Consider the following 10,870-nt stretch of genomic DNA (forward strand, 5'->3'; position numbering starts at 1 on the left):
TATTTCTGTATTTTTTTTTTTTTTACAATTTACAGTAGAATACTGGCAGCACAGACACCAGAAATTTACTGTAATTTTACAGTATACATTAAGTTTTTATTTTACAGCAATTTTCTGTAAAAATTAAATTTGTAACTTATTATGTCTCTGTTTATTAATTGATAACAAAATAACTTGAGGTTTAAAATAAAGTATATTATTTTAAATATTTATTATTTATATTAAATATACTATAATAAAATAATAAAATATACTAATTATATAAAAAATTTCAAATAAAAGTAGAAAAGTATTGCTGTGTTAATAATCTATAAAATATACAATATTAGAAAGTATATAATCTAAAAGCTTTTATTAAAAGGTAGAGTAAAAAAATGACCCAAGGAACGAGTCACAGAAAAATTTTATGTAACAAAATTTTTTTATTAAAAAGTAAAAACAATAGCCATAAATCGTTCTTAAATTGCATATCAGAGGCATAATCATGGCAAATAATTATTATTTTTGCAATAAATTGCATAATAATGGCTGCTCAAACCAAAGCAACACATTGTAACAACGCGGGTCTCACGAGGGGCAGAGCCGCACAAAAATGCTTTGCACTGCTTGGAACGGGCAGCTCCACAGGCTGCTACCACAAGGAGTTCTAAAAAGGCAAATGCGCGGCCATTTTTAAACACGTGATTGCCAGGCAACACCGCAATTAGCCTGAACAAGCTGCACCTGGCAGCGTGTTATATAAAAGGTCAAAGACAAAGTTAAAGACAAAGACAAAGCTCGCAAAAAAAGGCACAGGTGTTACGATATTGGATTTATTTGTTACGATATTGAATTTATTTGTTACGATATTGGGTTTATTTGTTTTGTGTGTCTGGTTATGCTTGCTTTGTCTCTATGTCTCTGCTGGTGGTGGGATAGGGTGTGTCATCCCTTGTTGTTTCAGGTCCCACCCTCTTCAGTGTGCCTGTAAATCTACTGGTTGCTGCTCTGCCTGTTCTTTGTTGGTCCCGCCTCCTCCCAGATGATTGGTCCTCCAGGCAACCCAGAGCATTGTAAACACAAAGCATTGCTTTGGTGCCTATGTTCAGAGAAAGTAAGGTGGATACTTATTTCCCTGTGTTTGAGCGCATCGCTGCCACTCTGCAGTGGCCTAGGAGTATTTGGTTCTTGCTTTTACAGTGCAAGTTTGTGGGTAAAGCTCAGGAAGTGTGTTCTGCCTTAACACTTGAACAAAGTGTTGATTATGAAACTGTTAAGTCAGCTGTGTTACGGGCATATGAACTCGTCCCCGAGGCTTATCGACAGAAGTTTAGAAAACATGCCAAATCCGCCAGCCAAACATTTGTAGAATTCGCCCGTGAAAAATGCGCATTGTTTGACAAGTGGTGTGCAGCCAGTAAAGTTTGGTAAAAGGTAAACCACCTTTGACCAGTTAAAAGAACTGATACTGTTAGAAGAGTTTAAAGACTGTATTTCGGATAAAATAGTTGTTTATTTAAATGAACAAAAAGTCTTGTCGTTTGCTGATGCTGTCGTTTTGGCTGATGAGTTTGTGCTCACTCACAAAACTGTGTTTTCGCCTCCGCGGCGCGATATTACTAATCGTAGCCCTAAAGTTTCCGCTAGCGCATCTAAGAATGGTAGTGATTCCTGTGAATGCTTTTATTGTCATGAATCTGGACATTTTATCGCTACCTGTCCCGCGTTATCTCGTAAGAACCGTAAAGCACAGAACTCTAAGAGTTTGGCTTTAGTTCATGTACCACCGCAGCCAGTTGAAAGTTCAATTTTGCTTTCGTCGGTGGATGCTGCGTTTAAACCTTTTATCTTGGATGGAATGGTTTCACTCTCGGCCACAGATTCTGAGCCTACGCCACTTCGTATTCTGAGAGAAACTGGCGCTGCTCAGTCATTTATTTTGGAAGGTGTCTTGCCTTTGTCTGACCAGTCTAGTTGTGGTGCCGATGTTTTAGTTCAGGGAATTGAACTTGGTGTGGTAAAAGCTCCGTTACATATGATTTATCTTAACTGTAATATTGTGTCTGGTTTTGTTAAAGGGGTCATACAGCACTACATGCACTATTTTAAGCTGTTTGGACTAAACCGTGTGTTAGGAGAGTGCGTACACAACCACTCTACGATGATAAAGAGCCGCCCAGTGGTTTTCTTTTCGTTTATTACAGTAACATCCCCCTTCTGAAATCAGGCCAATCGCAAAAGCCTTGCCTTGTGACGCCACACCACAAGAGGGCGTTCCTACACAAGTTGATTGACACTGGTGTTTTAGCAAAGACCCGCCCCGAGTGAGAAGACGCTGTCGGCCATTGTTTTTCGCCGCTGGAGCAAAATGACGCCTAAGCGAGTGTTGTGTACAGTTGTTGGGTGTAATAGCGAACACAGCAGTTGTCATTCACTACCTAGGGTTAGTGACCTAGGGTACCTACCTAGGGTTAGGTATCTGAGCCACTGAGGACGCAGTGGCTGAATTTAGTTTTTGAAGCTAACGTCCCCACCGATTTACCTAAATGCGTTCATGTTTGCACTACTCATTTTTCACCAGACTGCTTTATAAACGCGGGTCAATATAAAGCAGGTTTTACTAGGAAGCTGCTCCTAAAAATCGGATCTGTACTAACGCTTCATGTTCCTGCTTCATCTTCACCAGGCTCGGTGAGTGTGATTTATTTTACTATGACTCTTTGCAGATCGCCTTTTCTAATAATCACGATGAATGCGGAGTGTAAGTTAACTTACACTCTCATAGAACATGGTTATGGCTTCTTCTCTATGTACATCCGTCTCTATATAATCCCTAATCGCCCGTTTATAATAAACAATGCATTAAGGTGATTGTCTAGTTGCAGACTGTGTACGTAGTCGGAAAACTATATTATGCTTACCTTTGTAACGTTAGATGGTTTATAACGATGTCTGTCGAAGATTAAGAAGTCATGTAAACACATCGGTAAACACATCGCGTCCGTATCTCTCTCAGTAAGTTTCTCCGCTTTTGTTGTTATTGCTCGCGGCAGCGCAACAGCCCGTTAATTCATGCCCATTCAGTGATGAGAAAGACAAATCGAGTCGATGCATGTCCATTCTTTTAATTTCTGCATTGTCAGGCGATATTACAAACTTCCGCGTAGGTTCCGTACTTAAATCAAACCAAAAACGACTGAAGAAAACAGGCTCAGGCTCTATATTCCATAGTTTTCCAGTTTGGACTGCATTACCCACAAAGCATTGCCTGCACTGGACTACACTTCCGTCGCTATACCCCATGTGTCACGCCCCACAGAACTGGGGGGGCGGGCTCAGCAGAGGTCATGAGCATTTAAATTAGCATGTACTGAAACAGGTTGCTAAGAACAGAGCTAGTTTTTACCCGGTAAAAGTAGTGTTTTTTTTACACAATCCTTTTGAATTTTTAATTAACAAATAATACAAACTTTTCATTAGGACCCTAAAGATCATATTAACATTTAATAAAAAATATAATGTGTAGGACCTTTAAGGTCGCAGTTCATCCTCAGTTGCCAATTAAAGGAGTTTCTCGTATTTTGGGTAATGATTTAGCTGGTGGAAAGGTTTTTCACTTGCCTGTTGTCACGGATGCTCCTGAGCTGAAAGAAAGTGATGCGCTGTCACGTGAGTTTTTAGTACCTGTGTGGTGACACGCTCTCAGGCTCGTAAAATGAAGGATGCCGATGACATTTCAGATTCCTTTATGTGTAATGATAATCCGGTGTTTGAAGATGAGAATTTGTCTTCCAATCCACTTGTTTCACCGAAGGATAAGACCTTCTTCATACAAGATGATGTCGCTACTTTGGGTGTTGGGCGAGAGCAGTTCATTGCCGCTCAGAAATCTGATGCATCTCTCTCTCGTTGTATTGCTGCAGCTGTAGATAGTGCTGAGTTACCTCAACACTCAATGGCATACTTCTTTGATGATGATGTTTTAATGCGAAAATGGTCACCATCTGATATTAAGCATGAGTCAAGGGCTGTTTTCCAGGTTGTGGTTCCAAAACCATATAGAACACAAGTTTTGCTTATTGCCCACGACCATGATCTTGCTGGTCACCTTGGTGTAAGGAAGACCTACCTCCGTGTTTTAAAACACTTCTTTTGGCCTGCCATTAAGTCTGATGTTGCTAATTACTGTCGATCCTGTCATGTTTGTCAAATGGCAGGGAAACCTAACCAGGTTATTCCCCCTGCTCCACTTCAACCAATCCCTGTTCTGGGAGAGCCTTTTGAGAGCCTTTTGTTAGATTGTGTCTGTCCCCTTCCTCGAACTAAGTCTGGTAACGTGTATCTGCTAACCCTGATGTGTGCTGCCACTAGATATCCTGAAGCCATACCCCTGCGTAGCATCAAATCACGTGCCATCATTCGAGCACTTATTAAATTCTGTACCACCTTTGGTTTGCCCAAATATGTTCAGTCGGACCAAGGTTCAAATTTTATGTCTGCTTTGTTCAAAAAGGTTATGAACCAGCTGAACATACAACACCAGGTTTCTAGTGCCTATCACCCGGAGTCCCAAGGTGCATTAGAACGTTTCCACCAAACGTTAAAGTCTATGCTCCGAACATACTGTTTGAACCATGAAAGGGATCGGGATGATGGGGTACCATTAGTTCTGTTTGCTATTCGTGATGCTGTGCAGGAGTCTCTTGGATTCAGTCCTGCAGAATTAGTTTTCGGTCACTCTGTTCATGGTCCCCTAAAAGTACTGCAGGAAGAGCTACTGTCTCCGAGTCCTGTGAAAGGTCCAACTATGAATGTTTTAGATTACGTGAGTTCCTTTCGTGAACACCTACATGCAGCATGTGACGTAGCAAAACGTTCTCTTGCCTCCACACAAACTCGTATAAAGAATCGTTTTGATAAAAAGGCTCTGAAAATGTAGTAGCTGACTCATTGTCTCGTTGCCATAGTTATAATTGTGAACAGGATATTCACTCTTAAGGGAGGGGGTGTTACGATATTGGATTTATTTGTTACGATATTGGGTTTATTTGTTTTGTGTGTCTGGTTATGCTTGCTTTGTCTCTATGTCTCTGCTGGTCGTGGGATAGGGTGTGTCATCCCTTGTTGTTTCAGGTCCCACCCTCTTCAGTGTGCCTGTAAATCTACTGGTTGCTGCTCTGCCTGTTCTTTGTTGGTCCCGCCTCCTCCCAGATGATTGGTCCTCCAGGCAACCCAGAGGCCTACTTAAGGCCTTCAGACCACCATGCTTCAGACCTTGTTTTTGCTTACTGTTTATCCAATAGTTTATCCTGAATGTTATTCTGTGTATGACCCCTTTGCTACGTTCTGACAACTCTTAGACTTTCCCCTTTTGATGGTTGCTTGGTTTTGTTCGCCTATTCTGTGAATGACCCTTTTGCTTGTTTTGACTACGCTTTTTATTTGCCCTTTGTTTTGTTTGTTTAGTTTGTAAATACTTTTGTATATATTTCTACTTAATTCTTTATTGAGTGGCTTAGTAAGGAGTCGATGCCATTTTGTTTGCCCCTTATTTTTTTTTGGTTTGTGGTTAGTTAGTGAGTAAGGGAAGAACTTTGTATTTCTGTTTCTTTGTTTTTGGTGAAGGTTAGTTGTTTCACTTTCGTACTAGGTAGAGGGAATTTTGTTTATTGTTTTGGCCTTGTCAGCTTCTGAAGCTTACAGCCACATTTTGGGAATTTGCTTATTTTACCTTGTTGTAAAATTAACACTAAGCAAAGCACTTTTGGTCTCACTCCCTTTTTTTTCTTTTCACTCCTGTTACGGCCCGACCTAGACCAGGGCGTAACAACAGGCAAGGCCTCAGCCTCGGCCTCCCTAAGACGGCTGCGAGAGTGAGAGAGCGGCACGCAGCAGTTCAGTGTGCACGCTAAGTTTAAGTTAAAGTGCACAAAGCACAAACTCTCCGTCTCCACTAAAATAAATCCTCGCTAAGGGCGAGGACCCCAAGGGGATATAAATTTTTTTATTTTCCAGAGCCCTGTCCATTCGCGCGTAGACGGCGGAGCTCTGTTTATTGTTGTGTTTTCAATGTAGATGTGGGGTAACATCCTCAGAGTATCTTGTGTACTGTAATTAGGCATTGCTGGGCACCTCATGAAAAGTGCATGAACAGCGACAGGCCAGGCAGTGCTTGTTATTCGTCCGCTTCGATTCTGTGTTATCATGTACATTACAGTAGATAAGACACAATGAACCTGAAGCCTGATGCCGTGACACTGGGATACATCAAATTATTGGACATGATATTCACACTTCTGAGATTTTACCGAATAGTGCTCGAGTGACTTGGAAAATATCAATACACGTGTATTTTGTAGAGCAAATAATTCAGCCAGTCTGTGCTAACAAATTTTTGTCTATAGTGATATAGGCTGGTACCTGGTGGTCCTTCTTTTTCTACTGGTTATACTGGTCATCATCATTATCATCATCAGCATCATGTTAAGATTAAAAAAAAGTAGTAAGTTTCCCTAGTATGTTTCATTTCTGCATTTGTCTGGTGGCAGAGATTATTATTATTATTATTATTATTATTATATGTTTTCTTAATTTAATATACTGTAGCAGAGTTCAGTGGACTAGGAGTAAGTTTACTTTATTCTCTCTTTATAACTTATACAATTCTCTCTTCTAACAGAGAATCAAATCAGGACCAGAGAGGGGAGCAACGACACTGTGGTTCACACGGTATGTACTGCATTTAATGTGTGATTTAATGCAATCCATTATCATGTTATTTTTTATTTCAATACTGTTAGTACCGTATAGCGTGTGTGTGTGTTTGTGTGTGTGTGTGTGTGTGTGCGCATGTGTGCGTATGTGTTTGAACAGCCTACTTTTACAGCTGGGGATCCTGTTGTATACAGCAATTTGACTGAAAACCCCAGTGTAACAGCTGAAGACTCGGTTATATACAGCTCTGTTTCTAAGCCAAAGGTAAGTCTGCAATCTATTTTTACAATATTATTATTATTATTATTATTATTGTTGCTATTGTTGATTTAGCAAAGCATTTTCTTACATCCACAGTCTTCAGCATCCAAAGTTATTGAGCAGGACGTGACCTACAGCTCTGTAAATTTTACTTCCAAGAAGAAAACTGTAAGTTAATTTCTTTAAAATCTATATAAATAAAATAAGGTTTTGTCGGTACACTGGTCAGATCTCACACTTTCAATGGTATCGACTCATTCATTGTAGGACCTAAAACCAGATTCAGTCTGCATGTCTGTCTGTATATACTGTATGTATGTCTGTCTAGTGAGATTTTTAAACTGAGCAGCTATGCGCAAAACTGCCAACTCTCACACATTGAGCATGAAACACACCCAATCACTCACTTCACATGCTTTCACGCTACACTTCCAATCTCTGATGCTTTCATATTAAAAAACAATTGTCTGTGGAAGACGTGAGCAAAATCGCTGAACTCCTACTGACGAGTCAGCTATAAACAGCTTTTATTTTGAGGGTGAATAACTCATTATTCCCTAAGTTAAACAAGAGCTAGAGCATTAAAGAGCCAGCGAGGGCAGTGACAGAATTATCCAAAGAAGGAAACACATGTGGTTATTAACAGTGGCAAAAAATATTTGAATAGTTTAATCATGTAGCACTTTTATATTTATAAGAACACTTTTTCATCTGTTTGTGCAAGTTTCCTCGCTGCCCCCATAAATGAACTTTGTTCCACAACTCCTGCATGACTGCTAAACTTCATATAATATTTTGTCTGTTTTGTTGTAATTTCACCTAATCAGGTTTATTAGTCCCTGAGTGGTATTATGACTATAAATAGTGATACAATGTTTTTTGTATGATTAAACTCAATGCAAATATTGTAATTTTATCTGTCCTGTGTATAAATAATTCGACTGCCCTCAAGGGGAGTCAATAATGCGAGGGCTCTTGTAATTCTGAATAAAATAAGTGAGATATGAATGAAGAAGGAAAAAAGCCCTATAAGACCACGTATGTATAGGGCCCAGAGTTCTGTGCTATGCTAATATACTAACATGCATTTGTTGTTTTAGTTTAACACTGCAACACTAAAATATAGAGAACCTGAGACAGCATCGGCAAGATGCCTGGTTAGTGTTAGACGAATGGCTGGGCGTGTACAATGGAAGTATTGTGTATGTGTACATACAGAACCAATGACCGTGTTTTCAAAATCTTACTTTAAGCTTTTTTGGAAAGTTGGCAGCTATGGTTATGCAGAAGATAAAAACAGGATGCATCTTTAATCAATCACTGGACAGACTTTAATAAAACTTTTGCAATACTTGAATACCTGCCTGAAGTTTAACCTGTTGTTTAACATGTTGAGTAAAAACGATTTTATGAACAGTTACTTGATGAATTTTAATATATTTACCGTACTTTCCGGACTATAAGCCGCGACTTTTGTTACACAATTTCAACCCTGCGGCTTATGCAGAGATGCGGCTAATGTATGCATTTTTTCCAACGGCCGCCAGGGGCGCTCGAGCAGAAAAGGTAAGAGTGAGACATGTGTTGTCCAGGAAGACGCAAGTCACAACCGCTAATAAACACCATAGAAGAAGAAATTTAACGTACGGTAACTTCGCGCGCTTTGTACATGAATAAAATTAGCATAAGCCTACCCTTATCATGGAAAATGCAAAAAGAAAAGCATATGACGCAGCTTTCAAGTTAAAAGTAATTGAGCTGGCCGATAAAGAAGGAAACAGAGCTGCAGCACGTAAATTTCGCATAGATGAGTCGATGGTGAGACGCTGGAAACGGCAGCGGGAAGAACTGAAGCAATGTAAAAAGTCGAAAAAAGAAAAGCTAAGTTATATTATTAAAACATTGAAAACTCTTTTTGTGTACCGTCTTTCTTTGTAAATATCCCATGTTTCAATGTGGGCACAAGTGGCTTATAGTCAGGTGCGGTTTATGTATGTACAAAATGGTTTTTCCTTTAAAATATGTACTAGGTGCGGCTTATAGCCAGGTGCGGGTTATAGTCCGGAAATTACGGTAATAATCTATTTTAAAATAAGCTATTAATAAGCTACTTACTCAAAGCAAAAAACATCTGCACCAATAAATATTAGTTTAAAAGCTAAAGTTAAATATTTTTACTGCGATTAGTAGCTACATATTGAAATAACAGCGTTAAAGTGGTATAAGTAAATTACAGTAACACATTTGAGTAATTTTAAGACAAAACCTAATCTGATCTACTTTTTAAAATTCTCAAAAACATAGTGTATTTGCCTGACACTGAAAGAAGTACAATTTAGTGTAAAGAAGGTTTAAGGTACAGTACGTGGGCTTTAACCTGAAATAATAATGTCACTTGTTACATTAAAGCTAATCACCTTATTTTTACCTTTCACTTTCAGGTGTCTCCAAAAGACACTGATGAGACCACATACAGCACTGTTGTTCGCCATAAAGGGGTGTGTAATTGAAAAATACTTTACATAACTCTCGGTCATTCAGAAAACACCAGTTTTCTTACTGCCACATGACAACTGCTAAAGCTTTCTCTATACAATTCCTTCTACACCACTAGCACTTAAATTCCTCATGTGTGTATAACACAACACATTGAGAGACCTACACAAATGGATAAATATAAATGTATGAAACAAAAACAATTGGTGTTTGCTAACAAATTAAGCAATTCCAGCATATAACACATACATGTTTTGATATATATATACATTTATCACTACTGCATATACAAAAACAAGAATTGAAAATGTAAAACATGCACACGCCTGATGAAGATTTAATGCAATTGTTTTATTTGTCAATCATTACTGTTTAATTTAAAATAAGAATGCATCACTTATTATTGTGACAGTGGCTGTGTCTATCAGAGACTTTTATTTTAACTTTATAGCTAAATACTCAATTTGTGGACACATCGTTTTGCTTTTTATATTTACTTTTTTATCAGAATATTTAAGATTAAATTTTTCATTAATTAAGATTACACCTATTCATATGCTGTTGTTGACAGTTCTGGTTGTGTTTCTGTTACACATTTTAAATAAAGATTTCCTCACTTATGACCGATTTGACAGATTCCTGCAGTTAACAAATACAGCACATAAATATTATTTTACACTGCTAATAGATGATCAATTATTGGTATAAACCAGCATTTTACTGTATTTTAAATTTTATTTACATAGTGTGGATTTTGTGTGATTCCCAAATAGGGTTTTAAGAGTTTATTACAAAGCAAAGAGTTCTTAACCTCATTTAGAAGAAGAACACTGAAGAGATTATACAACCACTGCCTTGCCAACAATGGTACTACTACACAAAACTGCGGTAGTACCACTCTTGAGAGAAAAGAAACGTCATGCAATCATGACTTTAATGTTTTACATATGTTAAACAAGTCCCCATTTATTTATGAGCATTACCAATTACATTTCCTAGCCCTATAGGAAAAATACATCCAATTAAAACATCCAATTCCAATTAAACATTTATATTTATATATATATATATATATATATATATATATATATATATATATATATTTATATATATATATATATACATTTATATATATATATATATATATATATATATATATATATATATATACATGTGTATATATATATATATATATATTTCAGTGGAACCTCGGATTGTGATTTTTCCCCTTTTCTTACTTTAGCACAAACACACAAACACACATACACACAGCGCCTGCACACATAAACATAAACACTTATCTGTCGGGATTTATTTTTACCTTTTTTAAAGGTTAAGTGCAGGTTAATTTGTTTTATTTTTACTTTATATTTTGTATTAATTATTTTTATGTATTTATGTTTTTGGGCTGTGGAATGTA

General features: G+C 37.7%; 1 long non-coding RNA gene across 1 annotated transcript; it reads left to right on the forward strand.

The window, feature by feature from the left end:
- The first annotated feature begins 6,657 nt into the window (after nucleotides 1-6,657).
- Nucleotides 6,658-9,952, forward strand: LOC128512941 (uncharacterized). The gene is made up of 4 exons (XR_008356341.1): nucleotides 6,658-6,708; nucleotides 6,853-6,957; nucleotides 7,051-7,122; nucleotides 9,396-9,952. It is a non-coding gene; the product is annotated as an uncharacterized LOC128512941 (long non-coding RNA).
- The last annotated feature ends 918 nt before the right edge of the window (nucleotides 9,953-10,870 follow it).

The sequence above is a fragment of the Clarias gariepinus genome, chromosome 25, assembly GCF_024256425.1.
Source record: "Clarias gariepinus isolate MV-2021 ecotype Netherlands chromosome 25, CGAR_prim_01v2, whole genome shotgun sequence".
Taxonomy (NCBI): domain Eukaryota; kingdom Metazoa; phylum Chordata; class Actinopteri; order Siluriformes; family Clariidae; genus Clarias; species Clarias gariepinus.